This window comes from Anas platyrhynchos, chromosome 2 (genome assembly GCF_047663525.1).
Source record: "Anas platyrhynchos isolate ZD024472 breed Pekin duck chromosome 2, IASCAAS_PekinDuck_T2T, whole genome shotgun sequence".
NCBI lineage: Eukaryota > Metazoa > Chordata > Aves > Anseriformes > Anatidae > Anas > Anas platyrhynchos.
In genome coordinates this window covers 33,627,400-33,652,614 of record NC_092588.1, presented here as the reverse complement: position 1 = coordinate 33,652,614, position 25,215 = coordinate 33,627,400, and the positions used below count along the sequence as shown (strand labels likewise).

General features: G+C 39.1%; 1 protein-coding gene and 1 long non-coding RNA gene across 2 annotated transcripts in view; one reads left to right on the top strand and one right to left on the bottom strand.

Moving 5' to 3' along the window:
* The window catches only part of KCNB2 (potassium voltage-gated channel subfamily B member 2), a 194,424-nt gene that overhangs the window by 24,178 nt on the left and 145,031 nt on the right, over window positions 1–25,215 (top strand). The gene's annotated exons all lie outside the window — the stretch shown is intronic.
* Window positions 21,784–24,676, bottom strand: LOC106017624 (uncharacterized). Its single transcript, XR_001191172.5, has 2 exons — window positions 24,121–24,676; window positions 21,784–23,190 (listed from the first exon to the last, which is right to left on the bottom strand). It is a non-coding gene; the product is annotated as an uncharacterized lncRNA (long non-coding RNA).

The window sequence follows — 25,215 nt, the reverse complement described above, 5'->3', positions numbered from 1 at the left end:
GAGTCTAGTCCAGCATCAATATCTTTTAGAAGATGTATTGCAATATTTCTGGTTAGGATGGTCATATTTTGCGCATTATGCCATGCCCCTCTCTAAAGTCAGAAGCATCTCATGAGCTGACTTTTCAGCTGTGACATGCCACTTAAGCTGTGTCATGTGTGAGTGGACAAACCAGACTGTTGTGTCTTTCACTTCACTGAGAGGCAGATCATATGTCCTAAAAATGTTGTATTTCCGTTCCGTGTTTTCATAAGCCTCTGGCAGTGCATTGTCTTCTGTCACGTAAGATATTTGGAAACAGACAACAGGGTGATACATACTCATAAATTAAATGACACAAAGGTGATGTTATTTGGAGGATTATCCAGACCAAATCTCTTGGAAGCAAAGGGATGCACCTACTGACTGGATGAACAGGCTCTGTCTTCCTTTTGTAAACCTGAGAGCATAACCAATACATAAGCTATCCTGCAAACTGCCCTGTTTGTGTGAATCTCTGATTTGTTCCACGAGATAGAAGAGCAAAAAACAGTTCCCAGGTGACCAGAAAGCCAGAGATTACTGCATGTTACTTATTTCTGAAAAGAAAAAAACACACATGGTGTTTATCATGACATATGGCAGAATCAGAAGTCTTCTGTTTGGTGAAGATACTTGAGTCTTTGACGCTTAGTGCTGAACCCCAAGTCCTTTGAGGGAATATTGAAAAAAAAGCATGTATCACTGGCACAGCTGTTTCAAAGTGACTTTGAGATCAAAAAAGTGTCCCAGTAGAGTCTTTTTAGGAAGACATCACAGTCTGCTCTTTATATGCATGGATAACTCTCCCTTTGGGGAGGCATACAATAAGGGCAGGTTTTCAGGAAGAATACAAACGTATATTTCTATATAAGTTTATTTGATTTGCACCAGTTGTAGCCCAGAGAACAGCCCTACATTTGAAGTTGTTCTGTTAAGTGTACAGTGCCTTCTCCACATGAATGTTATGGCAGTATGAGTGCATGAATACTCATTCATACTCATACTCCATTTACCGAGACAGGTCTTCTACTGTTTTTGAGCAGCAGTGGAAGAGAAAGTTGTCTTTGAAAAACACATTTAGACACTGAAATGTTACTCTACATATTAACATACTAGTCCTTATTTCCAAAAAGTGTGTTGGGTGTTGCTGGAGCTTTTAGTCATGCAATTCTTATGTGTAACTCTACAAAGACATTTATGTTTTGTTACCTCTCAATATTGTACAGTGAGAAAATGTGTGAGATGGTGGAGGCAAACAGGTTTTGTACCTACAAACTGTCTGAATCATACTTGCTGAATTTTCAAGTCATCTTGTAGCTACTTGCTCTAAAAAGTTATACAAGATTTCTTTTAAAACATAGAGAAAGGCAGTAGCCAGAACATGAGATGCAAACCTGAAGCCTGAGGAAATTTGACAAGGTGAACTCTTGAAGTTGGACAAGTCTTGCCTGATCTTTGAGGCTCAGATTCATTCCTCACTGAGAATATTTTATGTCTGGTGCTTGTGGGAAATGGTATTGTATTTCACTAAGCTCCTGCCTAAAAACTGGCACTTCACTGGACTAATAAAAAAACCCTTCTAGGATTATCTCAGCTTTTCTGTTCTAGCCTCTAAAAGGCAAGTTAAATAAAAGCCCAACAGGACTGAAGTTCTTCACAAAACAGCTTTTGAAGGAAGATTTTTTTTTCTTCAAGGAGTAATGATCTTCACTGCAGAACACCAGAGCACACATTACCGAGGGATCAGTGTTTTCACTCATCTTTCATTGGGTCCCTCCTGATGCAACCTTAAGGGATAGACACTGCTATAAATAGCTCAGGTATGGCACACACCAGAGCTGTCCCAAGGGCAGCCAAATCGCAGTAACAGTTTCAGGTGTCACCGGCCACATTCAAAATGCCCCATAGGAAGTGTTAGATGCTGACATACTTTGTGACAGTCAGCCCAGCTTGTCTTGAATTATGGTACTGCTAGAAGTATTTTCAGTGAACTCCTGAGATGGTCCGACTTTACGTACTTCTTCAGTCAGTCACGCTTCTGTGACAGACTGCAATGGCATCAAGTTTTGTTCTCCAGCTCACATTCATGTAGCTTATTTCCCGAGCACTGTAATCTCCTTTGAATTGCTTACTGAAGGGTCCTCCAGTGAGATGTCTGTTCTGCTTTACTGAAGCATGTGTTTGGCTTTTGGGGAAGTTTTTCTGGAGAGCAGTGGATATTGCTAAATTAAAGTGCCTAAGGTAGCTCTTTTGCAGACTACAAGAGGTCATCTCAAAAGTGCTACAGATTTGTTCTGAGAACTGTGAACTCATTTCCATTTCTATTATTTTAACAAAACCTTTATATTGTCATATGCTATCTTTTAATTATTTTTCTTTTTTTGTATAAATTCTCCTGTGAATTTAATGTCATTTGAAAACACTGTTTCAGAAGTACTTTGGTCTATGTATGTATGCCAATACATTTTATCACATTATAGCTCATGAAAACTTGGCCACCGCATCTGAACTCTGTCAGAACACTGGCATTGACTTCAGAGACCTTTAAATCATTCCTACCAACATTTAGCTGACAAAATGAAGAGTGCCAAGGTTATGGCCAGTCCTGTATGACTGGCCTGCAGCCTTTCTTAGAATTCAAGCAGGATGAACAAATGATTTAGACATAATTTAATACTGAGGCTATTTAGTAGTTTGAGATGTAGGTAAGCAGAAATATATTCTGTACTTAGGAGCCCTTTGGGCCACCATGGTCTCTCTACTGACAACATATAAGGTAACTTCAATAATGGCAAGTATTTGCAATATTATGGCTAAAATTATAACTATCCACTTCTGGATCTCCAACTAAAAGGCTTTTTATTTTTTTTATTTTATTTTGTGTGTGTGTGTGTGTTATGATTCAAGATTTTCTGTGTCATTTTACAGCCCGTTATATAACTGCAGTTCTTTTCAATGTAGTTTGCTATGTCTGATTGAGCTGAGGTCAGGAGAGTGACACCAAGTCCAAGAGAAAGATGGTTCTTCTGAAGATAAACTGTGAGGTTGAAGGTCTTGTGGATGAACTCAACAAGTACCTTGGGCATTGGGAAGAATGCAAATGTTTCTTCAGATAGGATTAGAAATCTAGATTGGTGATATTTCATTTTAACTAATACATGAAGGCTTAAAGACAGAAGAAAAGTATGATGTGTGTTTTTATGCCAGAGCAAAGTTCTGTATGAAACACATTATGTGAGAAAAATACCAGTTGTTTTTGACAAGAAATAGAATGAGAAATTCCTACATCTCTACTGTTTATTCTTTCAAAGGTCAATAAGTGGTATGGGAAACAAATCTGAACAGAGTTGGCCAATCATTTTAGAAGGTATGCAAGCTAAATCCTATGAGCTGAATGCTAAGTAGTAGATTTTCTTTGGGTCTTTGAAATGTTTTTCTTTCTTTCTTTTTTTTTTTTTTTTTTTTTTAAGTTGACTTAAAAGAAAAAAGTGGATTTCTCAAAATAGTAAAACAGAGGAAAAAAAAAATGGGAACTTGTAGAGGGCATAGAGGGGCAAAGATACTTTGCATGGAACATGACTTCTTTAGCTAAAAAATATACAGTAGCAAATTTCAACCAGACCAAAGTCTGCTCTGATGTGGTCTTGGTCAAGTCACTTACATTTGTTACGGTTCAGATGGCCATTTTAAAGTGGGAAAATTCAGCTTCATACCACAGACATACAGATAGGATTAATTTCATAACTGCTAGTTGCATGTCATTTCTTATGGTAAATATTATATTTTATCAGTGTTTTAGCCAGTGTTTAACCCTCAGGTCAATCCTTACACATGCTTCAGTTTATTGTAATCAGAATTTTAGGCAGTTATATTCTGCTTCCCAATGATGAAGTTGGTGTGCATGGATTTCATTTTAAGCTACATATAGGAAATTAACCCAACATTATGTAGTTGCTACAATGATAGTTGGGGGGTGAATAACTCCTCTTAGTTTTTCAGAACCTTTTTCAGTCTTTTGATTCAGGAAGAAACAATGTGTTTTTTTACATACATGCATGGGTACTTTCAGATACATTAAGTATGTTAAAAGTTTAAGTAGTGTAGCTGATTGGAGATGAGAAGTCTTGGACAGAGGAGAATTTTCTGTGTGATGACTGCTATACAGAAAATAGATGAGGAGTAGATGTACTCTTTAGGAAGCTTTCTCAGTATTTGCTAACACCAGCAGGGACAGAATAGTGTGACAACTTTTACTACAATATTATGTCACTGATGTTAGTAACATCTGTGTGGAGGATAAGCTCTCTGAAATGTTTCTCTGTTATTTCTGAAAGCAAATGAGCCTCCTTTGAAGAGAGTTGGCATGTCTGACTCACAGGTCTCCTTTCCTCTTGAGCTGATTTCTGTCAGTATTTAAAAATAAAAAATTTAGTTTATGGGCTATGAAATTGAAAACGTAAGCCTAATGTTGGAAGTATCCATTATTGCACTGAATTCTTACTAACACGTCTGATATTTACTTTCCAAAAATTCCTCATTCACATTAATTTAACTTCAGCATTTGTAACTCCAGCATCATCTCTTTCCTTCCTGTTTTGATTTAGAAACAAAAAACTAGCCTTACCTAAGGCTGGCTTCCAGAAAAGGAGGCTGTGTTTGACAGAGGAGTGGTTGGCAGAACACAGTTGCTCAGAGTGTTTTTGCTGCCTTTCTTTCATGGAGGTGTCATCCCTCTGGGCTGCTCCAGAGAGGGACCATGCAGCTGCCCTGGGCACTGTGCGGGCACAGATGCTTTCTGCCTGTGAAGTCAAGCTGAAAGCACACGTGCAAGCTGCAGGAGAGCCCACCTCCCTCACTGCAAGCAGGAGGCAGAACTGTAATTCTCTTTCATTCCTTCTCCCTTCTCTTTTTAAAGGGGAAGATGGGAAGAAAACCTACAAAATCTCTGAATCTTTGCTCATATTCCAGTTATCCAAAGAGGGACATAGTCTGTCGAGAGATGGACTGAGCTGAAGAGCATTCTTTTTGGGAGGAGAAACCCTTCAAAGACACACAGTAATTGGGGAATCCCTGTGCAGGTCAGTGCACACACACCACCACACAGGAATCACTGCTTGGTCTAGCTGAGGCACTGCTGATGAAAGCAGTGGTTGTCTCCTTCACTGTCCTATCATAGGCAGTTAACACAGTCATATGATCACAGAAATGACACAGCCTGCACAGAGGTACCTGAATAAAACTCAAAAGAAAAATAATGTTTTTTATCTGAATTTTCCCTTTTTATCCCCTATTTCTGTATAAGTACGATTTTTTTCCCTGTGCCAATTAGAAAGGAGTCAAGCAAAATGCTACAGTGTTGTATTTCTGTTTTATTAAGGTCTAAGTAGAAGACTCTCAAAATATTTTTACCATTTTTCTAAAGTATACATTTTTAATATTACTTTAACTGCTGTTTCAAAACTTATCTAAGGTGAAACCTCCCCTCCAGAGAGATGTTCACCTAAGTCTGCTGAAGTGCTTATACTGGCTCCGGTAGGAACTGCTGTAACAGGATACAGTACTTAAAAAAAAGAAAAAAAAGAAAAAACATTTTTAAGTGGATGAAGAAGCCTGATAAATTTATACAATGATGTTAAATACTTCATTGTTTGGTGAGTTGTCACAGATAAGGTAGATTTCCTAGGCTTAGGGGTGCTATTTTGAAACACAGTTGTTGTTATAGGAGATTTACAGTACTCTGAAAAAATGGAGTGAGATAATAGATCAAAAAGAAGTAAAGCACAGAGCCAGGTTGTGTCTGAACAGTAAAGACATTCTTTTCTTCCCTTTCCACATAAAATCTGTGGTAGCAGTTGTGCCAGTGAATACTGTTTTGTTTGCACAACAGTATATAATCTCCACTCTAGTCCTATGACCATAAAAAAAATCCCCAGGCTAGTGCCCTGAGTGATGCTGAGAGCCTCAGCTCAGCCTCTGTGCAGCAGAAGGGCACTGCACAAGCTAAGGTCTTTCTTTGGAGGCAGCCTAACTGCAGCCCATTTCAGAGATGAGCTGCCCTGGGGATGGAGCAAGGGATCAATGCAGTGGCCGGATTGTCCTGTGTTAGAGAGGAGACGTATCTGCAGCAAGATGCATATTAGTTGGAATAACTCATGTAATTTGTATAGCTACTTTTGCATCCTTTTTGGTAGCTTTATTTTTGAGCTATAGGGCTGACATTATTTCATATGGTAAAGGTTCAAGAAAAATGCAATAGGTAGTCAAAGTCATTGGATAATTTCCACAAGGCTAGAAGAGATAAGAGATCAGCAGAAAAGAAGACCAAGTATAAGATAGGGAGTAAATAAGAAATAGTGAATAATATCTAAGTATGCTGAAGAAATGAATTTTTTTTTTTTTATTTTTTTTTTTTGTCTAAAAGCACTGGCTATATTATTTATTGCCAAAATCCCTAGATAGATATCTTACATAACTTTCTGGTTCTGTTGTTGGTCAGAAAACAAAGCTAATGTCCGTATGATTCAATGCAAAGTTTCTTCAGTTTGCCATGTCTTAATTCCTAGCACAAAATTCCAGCACAGAATCACTGAATGGTTTGGGTTGGAAGATACCTTAAAGATCACCCAGTTACAACCCCCTAACCATGGGCAGGTACACCTCCCACCAGACCAGGTTGCTCAAGGCCCCATCCAACCTGGTCTTGAACACCTCCAGGGATGGGGCATCCACAGCTCCTCTGGACAGCTTGTGCCAGTGCCTCACCACCCTCATAGTAAAGAATTTCCTTCTTATAACTAACCTAAACCTACCCTCTTTCAGTTTAAAGCCACCCCCCTTGTCCTATCTCTACACTGCTTGACAAAGAGTCCTCTTTCAGCTTTCCTGTAGGCCACCTTAAGACCACAGAGCATAGTGACAGCTATCTGGAGATATTTAGAGCACAGTGAAAGCTATATGAGAGATGGTCTGACAACTAACCTGCTTGTGAGTAAGCTTATTCATTCTGTGAAAGCAAATCAGTGTTTTCTCCAACTGTGTAACACAGAATTTTAAACTAAGCAAGGGACAAGTGTTCCCTTATGTTTACTGACAGCGCATGTGTTAGGTATGGGCTTATAAAAAGTACTGCTCAAAGTGAGGTGCTTTGCAGCTGTGTGAGGTTACCTAAGCATGTCACTGCTCCAGCCCAAAGGTACCCCAGTGAGACACATACAGCTTGCTTGAGAAAAATTTAATTTGATCTTGTGAGCTCTTTTGTGCTCCTTGTCACTCCTTGTAAAGATTTAGTGTCACAAGCTCACCTCCATGGCGAAAAGTCATCTATTAAAGAAAGCATCAACATTTTAGAGTATTTGGGAGTAAAATTAATGAGCCTTGCTTACAAATTAAATATGGACATGTGGATGTATGCTCTCATCTGTCCCTGATGTCATTGTTTTAGTACAAAGTGCCTTGTGATATTGAGTGAATCAAGATTTACAGTAGTTTGGCAGAGCAGAGAAGTACAAAATGTACAAATGTGGAAGTGACGTACAGTACCATAACTTTAAGGTCATACAGCAAGTCCAGGACAAAGCAGGGAGCTGGACTCAAATCTCTAATGTCCTATGTCCTAAACAGTCCCCAACACACCTGGACAGGTGTTTTTTGTTTGTTTGTTTGTTTGTTTGTTTTTTTGTTTGTTTTTCCCATGGAAATGGAAATCTGGTTGCACATGTGTTAGCCTTGAGAAGACAGGCAGAGTTTAACCGCCTGTACCATTACAAATTAAATAATGTATTTGTTTGATAATGTTGGCAGAGATTTTCAAGCATACAGGTCTAAGGGACTCAGATGTGTTTTTTCTATTTATTTTAATGGGAAATAAGATAATTTAGCCATTATGTTAGGAGTCTGTCTGTGTAATGACATACATACTGATTGATCCTAGAGTCTTTTGACATGCTCAGCCCACTGCTATTGTTTAAAGGAAAATTTATATATTACATTATACTTATGGAATTTGACTGCTGCTTATCATAGCAACCATTTGCCTTTGATCAGATTTCTACAGTATAGCATGAAAAGTGGATTAATATTTAATTTAAAGTCAATATAAAAAGTCAATAAAAAAGACTGTAGGTGGGAAAAGAAAAAGGAATGTTAAGAGCAAAGATAAAAGGGCAAGAAAGATGCATCCAGATTTTGCTTTAGATCCATATCAATAACCACCATCATTCTGTTCCGGTCTGTTAACTTGAAAATTCTTTATGTCCAGCAAGCAGAAGTGAAACACCTTCTTTAAAAGGCTGCAACCTGCATACTTTTCCAGTGTACTTTGAATGAGCTGAGCTTACAATGAGTGTTGTCAGGTTCTTTTGTATTCAGAAGAGCAGCAAGTCCCGTCCTTCAAGCAGTCTCAGACCAGTTATATTATTAAGCTCTTGCAGCTCATCAGATGGGATCAGATGTTTGTTAAACTAAAAGAGTCGTTTTACAGTCAGAAAGAGCCACTAGGAGAACATGAGTTGAAATTTGCACACCCTTACTTAGTTATCTTTTGCATTAAAGTAAGTACTTTGTTTTTAGCTAAAGTACTCTTTCATATATCATAGAATATCCCAATTTGGAAGAGACCCATAGGGACCATCAAGTCCAAGGCCTGGATCCACACAGGACCACCCAAAAAAAGGGTGTCTGAGAGCATTGTCCAAACACTTTTTGAACTCCAGCAGGCTTGGTGCTGTGACCACTGCCCTGGGCAGCCTGTCCCACTGCCTGACCACTTTCTGGGTGAAGAACCTTTCCTTAACACCCAGCCTGACCCTCCTCTGTCCCAACTCCATGCCATTCCCTCAGGTCCTGTCACTGTCCTCAGAAAGCAGAGTTCAGCGCCTGCCCCTCCGTTTCCCTCATGAGCTCCTCCCTCCTTCTTTGAAAAAGGACACTAGTCTTTAGGAGTGTCTGGTGTTGGTCTGATCTCCATTCATGACAATTTGAGCTTCTTCTGTACAGAGACAGTGATTTTAATGGGCCCAGGCTGGGTTGTGTGTGTGTGTGGGGAGCTTGGATGCTCCTTTCCTAAAAGGGGAGTTTGAGCCCATCATAATATCTCTCCAGGGTGTCATGAACTGTGTATTTTAAGCATGAAACTTGTCAGAGATGTAAGAATTTCCAGCAGGCAGGTCTCCCCATGGACAATAATCTAACCCTGGACAATAATCTAACATGGACAATAATCTAGCCCCTGGACAATAATCTAACACTAATGGACCTGTAACGTGGCCAGAGTATTAAGGTTTGACTGCCTGACACTGCCTGTTTATGAGCGTAAAGACATACTTGTGTAGCAAAGCTGAAGCTGTGGAAATCTCATTGTGATGAGGGAGAGAAAGTAGTGAGATTATATCAGATTTTTCTTTCTTCCCTTGCTTACCAGATGTTTCCAGCAATGCTTCCCCTCAACTGTGGTTTCAAGTGGAAAATTAAGGTATAGTTATTGTCACAACGACGCATCAGAAAGGCCCAGAGCTGCCAAATTTTCCTTTCTCAGAGAGACAGATAGTGATAATAAAACATAAGCCATACAGGATGGTCTCTTGCCTACTGGTTTTGCAAGTGAAAATATGACCTGCTGTTAAGAGAGGAAGTTTCCGGGGTTTAGACAAGATCCATGATGCATTTTCTGCATTGCTGTGAATGTTTTTAGTAACCGAAAGACAGCTGTGAGTTGAGAAAACGTTGAAGCAATTCAAGATTCACTGTAGAGGATGATGATGTAGCTTCACTACGCACAGAAAGCAAGTCCTATGTAATGTCAAGTCAAGATGTAGTGCGGTAAAATAGCAATAACAAATTTGTCAAGCAGTGAGCTTGTGAGTTGTTTTTTTGTTTTGTTTGTTTGTTTGTTTTTGTTTTTGTTTTTGCTGTTGTTTTGTTTTGTGTTTTCAAATTTTGAAATTTTGAAGTGGAATGGGTAAAAATTACTAAGCTAATGGATGACCATCAAGTAGATGGAAAGTAGAAAAAGCTCTCTCCTTAATTCAAAAGTCAAATTAAATTTAAAGAAAAGTAAAAAGTGTTGACAAAGTTGTTATTAATCCGGATATGTAAAAACAGATAAACCAACAGATGTTAGGGTGATACACAAACTTATTATCTATATATATATGAAGTGTGTAAAGTGAAATGCCTAACTATATTCAAGGATGTTACCCAAATTATTAGTTCCAGATATTTACCTAAAGGAAACTCATCAACCTGTAATGTCAGGCTACAAAGTATATATGAATGGCAGATTAATTCCCAGCATTGGAGGGAAGCTTGCGCACATTAGGAGTAAAGAGCTCGCTATATGAGGACTAACCCGGAATCCCAGATACAAACAGAATGAAAAACTACAGCTGTACAATGCATTGCTTTGTACAATACATCTGGTTGTGAAAACTGAAGGAAACCAAGGAAGCTGCTCCATTGGGTTTATGTGGCAAAGTTTTTGTAGCAGGGAGAGAGGCAGGTGTTTTTAGTTTGCTTTTAGTTTCTCACTGTTCTAATCTGCTAGTCAAAGGAAATAAATTATATAAATCTCCCTATGCTGAGTCTGTTTTGTCTGTGAGGATAATTGTTGAGTGATCTCCCCAAATTTATATCAACCCTTGAGCTGTTTCCATCATATTTTTCCCCCTTTCCCTTTTCAATAACGCTTATAAAAATAATATTGCAAGCTAAAATGGTAAAACAGCTAATTAAGAGTTCTTTTTTTTTTTTTAATTGAAAATAAGTAAGCCTTCAGAAAGTGAAACTCATGTCCAAGCAAATAGAGAAGAACATAAAGAAAAGGATGGATCTCTTGAATGCTGTTATGTGCTATTAGATGGATTTAACTTCCAGCTCTGGAAGTCCCTAGTCCTGGGTTTCTGGGATTGGGAGTACATGTTGGGGGAAATTACAGAACCACAGAATGGCTGAAGTTGGAAGGGACCTCAGGAGGCCATCTGGTCCAACCCCCCTGCTCAAGCAAGGCCACCCAGAGCTGCTTGCCAACGCCGACAATATCCAGGCAGCTTTCAAAGATCTCCAAGAAGGGAGACTCCACAACCTCTCTGGGCAACCTGTGTCAGTGTTCTGTTACCCACACAATGAAGGAGTGCTTCCTGATGTGTGGCAAGGAGCTCTGTGAGCGTTTGCTTTGCCCCAGTATGGACATTTTCATGCATGTTATTATGGGAATGCTCATTCACCTTTTTTGTGTCCTGGCATCTTGGTCTGCTAGGAATTTTCTGACTGAGAGGGCATTGCTGAGCATGTTTGAGATATTTCAAGGTCAAATGGCTTCTGAGATGAGTTTTGTTTGCTTGTTTCCTGTTAACAGTGCTATTTCATCTGTTCAAGTTTATTTATTGAATCCCTGTCCTTGTGCTGTTCATACTCAAACAGCTGATCAAAGTGCAACTGTAGGGGCTTTTTGTCAGTCCCTGGTCAGAAGGGGAAGCAGTTACTCTCCACAGCTCAGAGATGAAGTTAATTAGCAGAAACATAGTTATAAAAAGACACCCAAGGGAAATGTCAAGAAAAATATGCCGCCCCCCCAAATCACAGTAGCTAGGTTTGTTAGGAGGTCGGTGATAAGGCACAGCTGGGGCCTATTTCTAACAATGCGGAAGACAATGCTGCTTTCCTCCCTGACAGCTGGTTAGCATCTTTGCTACATCATTGAATCTACACAAGATACCATTGTTTTTCTTTGCTAAAGCCAGGTTTTGATCTTATGAGGCTGTTGTGGTTTTGATTTTTTTTGTGCCTTGAAAGCATTTAGCTACTAGGCTTTCTCGGGGTAATAAAATATTTGTAGAGAAATAGAGGAGAATGTTTTTCTTTTGAAGGCTAGTGTGAATCATTGACAAATAGCAAAGAAATGATCCCTCATTAATCGTAACAGTCCTTGTGGAAAGCAAATATTGAGCAGGCGCATGTTAGGGAGTGTCTTATGTTGGACCTGCTTTCAGGAAAAGCTGAAGTGGAAATCTTCCCCCTCATATCGTGCAGCAGTGCTCCTTCTGTCCTACAATGCTGATTTCATTAGAGGTTAGCTAAAAAACAAGATTCATTTGGAAGGCAATTACTCCTTCCCTGCAGTTCCTCAGACAGATGTGTGACTGGATAAAATTTGACAGCCACAAAGAATAAGTTCAGACTACAGAACATGTTACAGTCCAGTGATTTCCTCCCTCACTCTGTGTTCCAAGAGGCAAAATCCACACTTTTCAAAATTCTCTTATCAATGAAACTTTTATTGTTTGTATTGGATTTAAAATAGATTAAATTCTGTAAGTACAAATATGGCAATGCTTAAAATACCATGAGTATAGCTTGTGGTTTCTGTATATTGACTCTTGAATTTAAAACTTTCTTTCTTGCCACTGATTTCATAAAAAATTCCATTCCAGCAGTGCAGAGCTACTGAAATATGACAGGTTTTGTAGGACTTCATTATATACTCAGGTAGTGAAGCACAGGCTGTATGTGATTGGAAAATCTGCTGAAGAAAAATAATCTCTCAATTGTTTGTCCTTCAGAATCTAATGTCTTTGGAGCAAATTTTAGTCTACATATAGAGATTTTTCAAAGGGTTAGTAGGGAATATTTATTACCCAGTAGACTTAAGTATTTCAGTGCAATGAAATCCAACAGAAATTGAGGTATCAATCTAAAACAGAAAAGAACAGGCTTTTTTGTATATCTTATGGCATTTAAGAAATGTCACTTGACATAATACACGGTGGTTTGGTTTCTCTAACAATAGGAAATAAGGTGATCTGTGTGAGGGAAAATGACATGGTGTCTGGCTCTTTAGGCTAACAACTTGTGCAAATAAAAGGGAAATCAAAAGAACATTTGAAGTGTTAGCAGGTCACGTGATAGGAAGTAATCCCATTCACCAACATTTTATAATGGCACAATGCCTAAAGACATTGTACAAAGCCAAAAGGTCTGATATATAATTTTGGTTGACAAAAGAACTGTAGAAGGCATGAAAGGTTCCCTACACAGTGCCCAGAAGCAGGGTGGCAGCACAGCCTCTGCCCTGCAGTGGTGCTGCTGAGGTAGGTGACTGGACCAGCAATCTCAGCAGCATCTCACAGGAAGCCTCCAGATCCCCAGCCAAGGACAGAAGCCCCAGCCCTGTACCGGAACGAGATGTGTGATCCCCTCAGGTCTGGCTCTGAACTTAACTACACGGAATGCATGGGCATAGGAGGTATGTACTCATCATGCCACCCTACATTCACATTGACTTTTACAGCACTGGACTGCCCTAGAGAGGTGTGAGCAGGGCCTTTCTTTAGATGACTTTTTTTTTTTTTTTCCTGAACTTCTAACTGAATCCAGAGCACTCAGATCGTAGAGCTAGGGCTTCCTGTATTTTAGAATTGATTCCCATTTCTTTCTTTGCCTTGACCTCTCCTTTTTATTTTTATGTTTGAAGAGACTTATCATATATCCCATTGCTAGAAAAATATTCTAGAAAATTGTGTTTCAGTAAGACCCTGTAAGCTTCTTCAATTATAGCTATAGTATGTCTATTCTGTTTGGAAAGATTTGGAGTGCTGTATTTTTATACATATGTGTATAAAAGTTTGTGCTTGTGTGCATAAATATGTATATATTCAGCTACAATCCTTGTCAGCAGTTTCTAGCACTTGTGGAGAAGAGAAGAAAACATAAGCAGTTCCTTAAGAAATGTTTTTGACATAAATCCCAGGGTGTCCTGTTTTGTAATATTTTTCCTTAAGTACTCAGTAGCTAAAAGTTATTCTAAACTGAACTACTGTTACTGCAGCTTCTGTTGTTGCTGAAATAACAACCTGTGGAAGGAGTATTTCCTCCAAGGTTTGTTTTCAGACTTGCAAAAATTATAGTGTGGAAGGGGTAAAGGTGAATCATTTAAACTGGCCCCAAACTGTTTTATGTTAATTGAATTTTACTTAGGTGTCTGAATCTTGTTCTCAGCTTTAATTTTGAGATGTTTAATTTATTTCTGAAAACAGTGGCTCAGCTGGATTATTTTGCAACATTGCCGATGAAAAAATCTGCAACAGACAGAACTCAGCCCTCCTTTATGTCAGCAGGAATCCTGTTGCTGGGAGCTGAACTGGCTCTCCAGTTCCAGCACTGCAAAGGGAACTGCAGCAGGAGAGCTAAGGATTCATCTCATCTTCAGTGCCCAAGCCAAGATGGCTGAGTCAGGAGACAGCTTTTCTCTGAGGCTATTCCACATTCAGGCAAACAGGAGCACAGCCTTGGGTAACGTGCCCCTCTCCACAGACCACAGAAAGAGCTCAAGGTTCCAACCAATGTGTCTTGGTTCAGCAGTATGTACCTCGTGCAGAGCACTTGCCTGGCACAGGTAGGAATTTAGGGATTTGCTAAGTTCCAGTGTTGCATCACCAAATGCAGCTCACAAAAGCTTAACAGCATCAGGTTTGGCTTTAACAGATGTATGAGAAATGGAGGACAAAGCAGGCTTTGGTGTCCTCCTCCACATTAACTGTGTTCAGACCATTCAGTTTTCTTGTCCTTTGGCAACAGGGTCAATTGTCTGCATAGCTTCTCCCATCCTCTTCTGTCTGGATGAAAGCTGCAGCTTTTCCAAAATACTGATAGGAAAGAACTGGATTTGGCACAAAGCTTTGAGGATCCTTTGGAAAGAGCATCTTCGATTTGTGCTGAAATAAATGAGTTACATTTGTCTCAGTGAATATCCATCATCTAATGGGCTATGATGCCTTGCTTAAGTGCACAGCAGTAAACAAAGTGCATTCCAAAGAAACTTAGCCAGATATTGGGAGACAGCAAAAGTTAAACTTATGCCTTTTTTGTTTTCTTTTCTTTTTAAACTGTCCTTAGCTTCTGAAGAGCATGATTGCAACTAGTCACACAAAGGCGTGCTCCTTCCCAAGAGCTGCTCCACTGCAGTATATCAACAAAACAGTATGTTTGGTGATATGCATACAACATACCACATTTCTTAGAAATTGTCATAGCTGGTCTCTGAATCTGTGAGAGTTAACATTAAAATAAATAAATAAATAAAATAAATAAGTTAAGATATTTTCTACAGAAGGAAGAGGGAATATCTTATTCTTTTTATCATGTTCCTTTTGGCTTTTTGTGTGTATTTTTGTACATATTATTTGGTGTGAACTTTAGCATGTACCTAACTGCAATTCCTCTATTAAAATTCATCATCTAAGTACAAGTGATTGGTTTAGTGAGACAGAGATGTGCTGAGATAGAAGTGCTGAGATACAGCACTTTTTTGGTCTCATGATCCACCTGTGAAATGAGCAAACAGCGCTCATCAAAACCTTTTTTTTTTTTTTCTAAGTCCTTGAAACATCACTCAGGTAAGACAGTTCAGGTGATAGTTTCATGGAGAAGTGATTGACTTTGTAATTCAGCTGGCATCAAGTTTCAAATTCAGTCAACTAATTTCAAAACATGCTGAATTATTTTAAACTATTCACTGTTAAATGGAATTCCATATAGTCACAGGTACAGAAATGCAAAATACATCAAAAAGTTTTACTACTTTTTGGGGAAAATTAGAATGGATTCATAGACATTGTGACAATGTGATAATGCAAAGGGGGGTGGGGGAACAAAAAACAAAATGCTGTGATGCACCCTCATTTATATGAATGATCTGAATCCTCTGTAAGACTGGTTACATTATCCTCTGGTCATTTCCCAGGTTCTTGATTTCCATCAAGGGTATAATATCCAAGCTTTGTGTTGTGGGATATGCTGTTAAGAAATGAATCAGCCTTACACAGAAATAACTAGTATATTTATATAGATCAAAGCATGGCCTGGCAATGGAAGTAACAAAAATACTATTTTCTTTGCCTCTTTTATTACTCAAGAGTTGCTTCTCACATACAGCATGCAAGCATCACACTTGCACAGTGCTATTTTTGATTATGACTGTTCACAAAGCTACTTGTCACACTTTAAATACTCCAAGACTACAGCCAGGTCCTCCATCCCCTCAGATGTTTGGCTTTGATTCAGTGATGCAGAATCTGAAATTAAACTTCTCTTTTTTTCTTTTTCTTTTTTTTTTTTTTTCTGGTCAGTTTTATGTAGCCTGAGTATCACACTAGCTGTTGCCACAGCGTTGAGAAAGGAGCAGAAGCTTTTGGCATTGACCATCTGAGAGTTTGCTGACAGGAATAATAAGGTAGCTCAGAGCCTGTTGAAATGCTGGTGGGATAGTCAGCAAATCACTTTGACTGCTTCGAGCTCGAGCCAAGTGTTTCATATTTACATCATATTCATCTGTGGAGAATTAATCTGGTACTCCAGAAGGGTGGAAACTGCTTAAGAATCTGTTACACTGGGTCCCAAACTGCCAATACTGTGGATGTCACGCTTCCAGGAATAAAAGCATATGTGCTCATTTTTAATTCAGAGTCTCTAAATATGTCTTCTGCTGTGAGAATAATTTGCTAGTCTGCATAAACTTTTCTATTACTGTTTCTGTTGAGCAACATAGAAACAGACAGTGTTCTATATTTTTCACAAATGAATCACATTGCAGTAACTTTATTTTATTAGCCATGGGATAGTTCAGATCAGATGTATTCTCAGCACTTAAAACATGCCATATATTGAACTAGCAGCATAAGGCATATGGAAGAAACAGTTCTACTCCAACTAGAAAGCCTTGGTCTGCTTCTCATGTTCAGACCTAACCTGAGAAAAAGTATTATTTTAAAGGAAGCAGCAAAACAATGAGCAAGATCAAAGGGCATCTGACATAAGGAAAGAATGGAAAATGGTTTAGCATCAGACGAAGCCCAGAAATTATATATTTTCTACTTATTTATTAATAAGTAGAATATGTTAATATATATTTTAGTTAATATATTTATTAATGTATTATTAAAATATATTTTTCTACTTCTACTTTTTCTACTTTTCTACTGGATAAAATTTAGAAATCACTGCATATTACAAGTTCTCTTATTCACAGCTGTTCTGACAAGATAAAGGCCACTAAACTCAAGTCCTTTGTTCTAATCTTGCACTAAGCCCACAGTCAAAGATGGGTCTGAATAAGAAAAACACTCTTCATTGTGGACTAACATTCCTATTATGGCTGAAAACAATTAAGCTAGATTTTGACTTGTGCAGAAATGGAGCACATTCGATTCCAAGCTGTTAAATGGGAGGAAATTAGAACTTTTTGCCAAGGGTTTGTGCAGTAAAAATTAATTGGGCCTGCAGGGCTTGCCCTGTTAATTTTACTGAAAAGCCGTTGTCATGAGCATACACACACATATTCACCCATGAACAAACAAGTACACAATCTACACGCAAGATTGTACATATGTACAGAGAGATGCACAATTGTTATCTTGGCTATTTAGTTAATAATTTCATGGAGAAACAGAGGAACATCTGTACCTGTTCTACAGATACCTGCTCTTGACTTTAAGATAATAGAGAAATGACATAGCCTTGGGAGAAACTAGGGCTTTCCTAATACAAAATTGGTCTCATAATGGAGCCTTGCTGTATTCTGGCTTTTAGATGAATGGTTTCTGTTTATATGCTCTCTGGGTCACAGTTGCTTTTCCTTTTGTGAGATGTGATCCAGTCTGTCAGGAATTTCTGAAAACTTTCTCACATCCATTAAATCCAATCCCCCCCTGTACTCTGCTCTGGTGAAGCTGCACCTCGAGTACTGTGTTCAGCTTTGGGTCCCTCATTACAGAAATGACATCGAGGCCCTGGAGCATGCCCATAGAAGTGCTATGAAACTGATGAAGGGCCTGGAACAGAAGTCCTATGAGGAGCGGCTGAGGGAACTGGGGTTGTTTAGTCTGGGGAAGAGGAGGCTCAGGGGAGAGCTTATTGCTCTCTACAACTGCCTGAAAGGAACCTGGGGGTCAGCCTCTTCTCACAAGAAGTGAGAAGATAGTGATAGGACAAGATAGTGATAGGACAAGCTTAAGTTCTTCCAGGGAAGGTTCATGTTGGAAATTGTGAAAAAATTCTTCTCAGAAAGAGTGGTTAGGCATTGGAACAGATTGCCCATATAAATCACCATCCCTGGAGATGTTTAAGGAAAGGGGTGATGTGGTACTTAGGGACATATTTTAGTTGGTGATATTGGTGGTAGGTGGACAGTTGGACTAGATGATCCTGAAGGTCTTTTCCAACCTTAAAGATTCTATGATTCTGTTCTATGATAGATACTTTCTCATGAGTTTAGTACAGAATTTGAGGCAAATCAAAAGAGCAGATAACTTTCAATAGGCTCATAAGAGTCATTATGACTCTTATGGCCATTCAAGGGATATCAATATCATGGATTTGTGTCGTGATTAAAAACTGCATGCCTATGATAGACCTGGAACATAGAATATCAAGTTTACAGATAGACAGACATGTCAGGTAGGTGAGGAAGCACCTTAATTTTTCAGGCTGACGGGAAATAGGCATCTGAAGGAAATTGAGATATTTTTCATCACATTTTAATATTGCCTTGCACCCATTTTTATAACATGAGCTCATGGTAAGAGCTCGCTTCTGGAAAGACACAGGGCAACTGGCTGCAGTGAGGTGAGATCCAAACAAAATGACATTGACCCTGGTTTGGATTAGCTAGTTACTTCCTGCCTCTCTGAGTTTACTGTCTATCATAGGAAGGAGAGGCAGCATGCAATATTCTGCAACATGTAAAGCTACCATGGAAATACTGGTCTGAGGGCTAGAAATTGACATTGTCACTGACAGATCCACACAAACCTGTTGAGAACTGGTGTTATTTACTAGAAACAGAGCTCCTGTTTCTTCCCCCAGTTAAGTTTGCCAGTGGCATACTACAAAGGCTCTGGGCTCTGAGCTCACTTTGAAGAATATTGAAGGAACACAGTGAAGCATTCAGATGTTCAGGAAAATCAGAAAATCTATCAAACCACCTAGCAGTGTTTCGTTATCTATTAAATAGCTGGCCATCTGAAAGTATGACTAGCAAGAGCTAAATCAGCTCTCACACAGCAGCGGTGAGACTGAAGTGCTGGGGCTTACCGGCACAGTGTGTCTCTTAGCCCGTCAGTGACGTCTGATAACCATGTGCACGCGTCTGTTTCAGCTAATAGTATTACAAGACTCCAGAGTGGTTAAACAGCAGGTTGGCAGATACATTAAATACCCATATGGTACATACACTTGGTTACTTTTCCTTCCTCTTCCCTCAAGGCTTTTACTTTCCAGCACCTATGTTTTGAGTTCGTTAAAAAAAGAGTCAAATGCTAAGACCTGAATTTCTGAAGCTGTTGCATTTATTAGGAATAGTCTTCATCCTTTTTCTATGTATGCAGAGATTATAGGTTTAAACTCCCACACTCTTCCCAAGATAATGACATAAAGCAGAAATGTGGCCTAATTTTAGTCAGGTGGCAGTAAATTCTCCTGCAAAAATGCAGCATGTCATCTCTCTTTGAGGAAAAAACAAAACAACTAAATATATTACTTATGTTAACCTCCTTGCTAATGCAAAACACTAACAGATGCTTTAAAAAAAAAAAAAAAAAGTTTTCTTTCTCTTTAGCTCAGCATTTTTTCACAAGGTTTGATTGGTGGTTACAGGCAATACATCCAGAGCAAAGATATGTTGAAGCAAAAGGGTCGAACAAAATTATTTTTGTGCCTGTGCTGTTCAGCACTAGTGACACACTCTGAAACAATACTTGGGCAATGGTAGAGCATTGACTTTGCTACAACAGTAATGTATATATTTATTCCTATTATTTTTTCTTCACCTGAGAAGAGGGGCAAAAACAGAGGATGGGGATGCAGCAGCTCTCAGAAAGTCTTCTGTAATCACCCTCTCAATGGAGAAGAAAAAAAAAAAAAGTGACTGTCTAAAGCAAGACAAACACAACTGTATTAATCACAGCAAATGTCATGCATATAAACACGCAAAACCATGAAGAATTATGTCTATCAGAGAAATATGAATGCCGGTATTGCCTGGGCTTGTTTTCTGCATGTTAATAATGTCATATTGGTTTGGAGTAACTTTACAAATGTGTGGCCCTGAAATATATAGCTAAAAGTGCTATTCTGCCACCTGTGTTCATATCTGACTGTATTGACAGTGGTGAATTGAATGACAGAATAGAATTAAAAAATAAAATATGTCCCATTATGTAAAAACAAAAACAAAAAGTTTAAAACACCTTGTGTAATTATCTTTGAAAGTGGATCCTTTCTTAGACCAACTGAAGGATTATGACGTATTTTAGAGAGATTTTGGGGTACAGTGAATATCTGACAGATAAGGTGATTTCCTTGCTGAATTAAGCAGAGCAGAGGACTCAGAAGACATGCACACTATAAGTGGCTGTAATCTGCTTTGATGGGTTTAGAAAGTCAACAGCCAAAAATAATACAAGAGGTCATTAAACAGCAGTGTGCAAGGTTTGGTGTCATCAAGATGTCTGATGCCATGTGCTGGATGTCCTGAAGTATTCACTGTACCTAGGTCATGAAACCCAAGGGAGGATATTGACAACCAAGTAAAGCTTGTAAGATCTATGTGGAGAGGCTTAGACACACCATGAGATTATGTTTGTCAGTTGAAAGAGCAATATCAAAGCCCTCACAAGTATAGTCAAACATTTTTGAAGCAATATAATGATTTCACAGACTTTCAAAAGTAAGATTGAATACTGGGTTTGCTTTATTCAATAGAGAAGTTTTAAAACCATTCTAGAATACCTTGAAACTGGGTACTTTAAATCAATCTGGTAACTTTTTTGGTGCTCCTGCAGATCTTTATCCTATCTATGCTTTCAAATGCAGGACACAAACACAAATGGAGTATCACAAAGAACATCAAATTTTGGTGATGATGATTACATTTTCTCCTGTGGATAGATATCTCAAGAGAAACGGTAGATGATTTCATTCTGAATATGCCTAAGATTTCTAGTCAGATGATTCTGACACACATTTTGAAGAATGTACCAAAAGCATAGCCTTCCTTCACATTGGATGAGGGATGTTTAGAAAGAGACCTCCCATGAACCAGCATCTGCCTGTGGCATAGAGCAAATAACCTTCCACCTGAGGATCTTCAGAAAGTTGCCATCTCAAGAGAAGTTTCACATTTATACTGCAAGGTCCTGTATTTGTTAAACAGGACATAATTATTTATAAAACGTTGAGATCACAAGCAAATGCAGTTCTTCACTCTTTCTTGTGATATAGAAGAGTGTAAATAATGGAAAGGCAAAGGACTGTTATGACGTGAAGGCCCAGGACTAAAATCAGTTCTGTCGTAGATTGTCTCTCCATGTCAAGGTCAGATCCAGATGGATGGAACTTTTCTGTAAAAGCTACTCAGCATTTACAAGGAAATCAGGGTGATAGAAGCCATGTCAGTAGATAATAAGCAGATAAACCACACCATGTTACAAGGAGAAGACAACTGAATTGTTGTGTTTTACTTCCTTGGGTTTCGATCAGAGTTAGCATTGCTTTGTGGAAAAGAACTTGTACAAAAGGTGAACGTGTGATTAATCTAGGATCTGTTTGTGATCTATTAAATTTGTTCACATATCAAGTACATTTTGATAGGACTGAGGCACTGCTTTTCTCTAGCAGGTGTAAACTGCTCCAGGAAAATATTTGCCTGCATATTTTCATCTCTAAGAAATATGGAAACTGCAAATGAAAAATAGCTCCCTTCAGTGTTCCTAACTGTATGATCCAAATTTGCCATCAGGAAATAGAAGTCTGAGTACCTAAATTTTATTCTTGACATTAATACATTTCAGGTATAAATTCTGTCTGCAAAGAGATATCTGTCTTCTCTAAATTAAGCACCATTTCAGGCTTCTAGAGCTCTCGCTCACAAGTACCACAGATTTTATGCGTGTTAGTTTTTGTTTACCCGCTGTAAATGACAGATTAGCATTTAAATGCTTTTGTCGCAGTTATATCTGTTTTGGATGTCAAACCAAACAAGCCATTATGTCTCCCTCAAAATAACACTCTCTGTTGTTCACAATGATTTCCTGCCATTTTCCCCACTCTACAGGAACGGCTGAGCAGGGAACATTTCACAGTATGTATTGAAAAGTGAAGTTCTTCTCCAATCTATCATTCATGGCAAATTAAGTCTATCACGCACTGAAAAAGCAGTTGCCTTCACTGAGGAGTCACGGAGTCACTCTGAGTAGCAGGGATTTGTCTTCCCCCTTTCTTTTCTTATTTCCCGTCTTTGCCTGTCTCCTGATGCTTCCTTCCTTCTCTTTCTTCAGCTTGACTGTCCTTCACCAGCCTAGTCTCTTGTCTTTTCTCCAGCATTGCAAATCATCTTCTCTTTGCCCGTCTCCAAGAGTTTCCTTTTTTTTTTTTTTCCTAACCATTTGCTCAGTTGGATTTATTCTTTCCATGGTTTCATGGGTGTTTATATCTTGTACCCTCTCTGTCTAGTTTCCTTTCGTCCTGTCCGCACAGCATCTCTATTGCATCAGTAAGTAAAGCCAGAGACTATCCAGTGTTTCTGTTTTTGGATTGCTCTGGTGCAGGGGAAGTATTTGGCTGGATGTATGAGTATGACCGGAGTCCTTCACAGGATCCCTTTTGTGACCAGTTCCCATCATGCAGATATATGAGCAGCCTGACTCTGCTGATTGTCTTTATATGCAGGGCACGATCTCTCAAATTTCAGGGAATTACTGAAATTATCCAGTGATTCTTGATAATTTTTACTTTAATATGAAGGAAGTTACTGCCTTATCATGCAGCCATTCCTCTGGCAACATCATACAATTCTGAAACAACTCCATGACATTTTTAATCATTTGACAGCACTCCAGCAGGAATTTGAAAAATACTTGCCTAGAAAGAGTGCGTGGAGGAGAGGTGTATTTAAAATTGGGAACAGCAGCACTGCAGTCAAGTCTGCAGTACCTCCTCACAAGGACCTGTGGAAGATCTGCCTGTGGTTCTGATCTTTGAGAGTGTGTCAGCCCTCCAACATCTTCTGGGTTTGAAGGAACCATAAAAATATCAAAGTGATGTCAAAGTTGAAGCCACTTCATTTGACACCAAAAAAGGGAGTGCTGTGCATTTCTCATAGTGTTTAATTGTCTTCAGAAAGAGCTTTCAGAATCAGAAAGAAACAGAAAAAGACTTTATAAGTGGGCTTATTATTATTAGATAATATTATATATTATTAGATATAAATATCAGATTTTCTTTTCACAGACTAAAGATTCAAATACCATCCAAAAGCCATTTTTTAAATGCAGTTGTCCTCACTCAGTAGCATGTGATTTTTTTCAGTCTATTTTATTTCAAATCTTTCCCAAACCTGGCCCAAGTCTGATAGAACAAATGGACTTGTACAGCACCGAAGTGCACAATGGGTGATCTCTGCATCATGTCTCATCATTGCATCCTCCAAGTGACGGCTTTGCCTGTGCTGTGGGTTCAACCTCAGTGCTCTGACCACCTCCCCTTGACCCCAGTGCTGTTGGTCCCATACGAGTGAGCAGCTTTTGCAGTGCTCCTGTACAGGCACACAGCTGACAAGAGTGCACAGGGAGGAAGGAAGATGCCACATAAAAGAATAATGACAACACCAACCCAATTGTGGCACAACGCATTAGATCCTTCAACTTGACAGCCTAAAAGCGCTTCTGATGACTGTGCCATCCCTCTGAAAGAGCGGCGCACACACGTGTCCCTCTGTTGTGGGATTTCCCCTCTCTGGCTTCCCCTTGTCTCACAGGCTAAAAGTGTATTCTCGTTGAAACCTGTGATATTTTTTCAGTGAAATGTTGGGTGGGGTGGAGATGGAGTGTCGACACATCCATTTTAAGCATGACTCTGACCCCACCTCTTAGAACCAGGCTACCCAGGAGCTGTGAACATGCAGTAGTCCCACAAACTCCCCAAAATGAGCCCTGCTTTTAAAAAATGAAGCAACAAGGCACTGAGGCCTAGTTCTGCTGCACCATATATGTGTCTGTGGAACCAACAAAAAGTGGTGTGTTTGGGATTCTGGTCATAACCATGAAAGATACTTACCTGAATTCAAGCCTGCAAACTGAAATGCCAACTTCTGCCTCTGTAATAAGTCGCCATCATTATCACAACAAAGTACTGTCTGTTACTATTTCAAGGATTATATACTCACAACACCTGAAACTTTTTCTGACCCTTTCTTTGACTCATTGTTTGGCCTTAGCAGATTTTTCACTCTCCCGTGACTCAGTTTTCTGGTTTGTAAGTATTTGCTGCAAAACGGCATATTTCAGTTCCAGATGCTTGGTATCTGCAATTTTCTCCCAGGCTCACACTCTCACAATTTAGTAACAGGCTGCTCACAGTAAATGCAGAGAAGAGGTATCAGCTGTGGTTTTATTTCCAGGTGCCAAGTGGTTGATAATAATAGGAGTGCTGTAAGTGCCTGAGTCTGAGAACCTGAGATAAAAGATGCTGAAAAGGTGCAGAATATCATTTTGCTTGTTTCAGGGACAGACAGTGTAACCCTGTTGTAACACATGAGCCCTTGCTCACACCAGTAATTCTACTGAAGTCACCGCAGTATTTATGTGGGTAGATGCTTGCCAGCATCAGCTGTGAGCAATCTGACCCTTAGAGCTTTCTAATGTTTCCCAGCCACTTCGGGGATGGAGGGGGGAGATTTCCTGCTGATGAGCTCTTCCCTGACCTGCTCTGCCCTGGGTTTCCAAGCACCTCACATTCCCAAACATGCTTAATTTGTGTCTATTGGTGAAGGCAGTTGAGTTTCTGCTTTGGTTTCATCAATCATAGGGTAATCCATTGTCTCTGTGCTTTACAAAAGGTTTTTGCCCTGTTTCAAAACAGTTCAGTCTGTTTAAGTCCCATAGCATGATCAAAATTATGTAAATGCATGTTCTGAACATGACAGCTTGTGAGCTGTGACCCATGCACAGATTTCATGAAGAAAGCTATGTTGCTTTGTGGCATTTAAGGAACAGTGATGGGTTCTTGCTCTTAAGCAGATGCATTACTGTCTGTTTTATATGTAAATAAATGCTTGATATGACAGGTCACAATCTGAAGTAATTAGACTTGAAAATATTGTAAATTAGAAGCTTTCAGGAAAAAAAATGCTGAGGAGAAATCTTAGTCAAA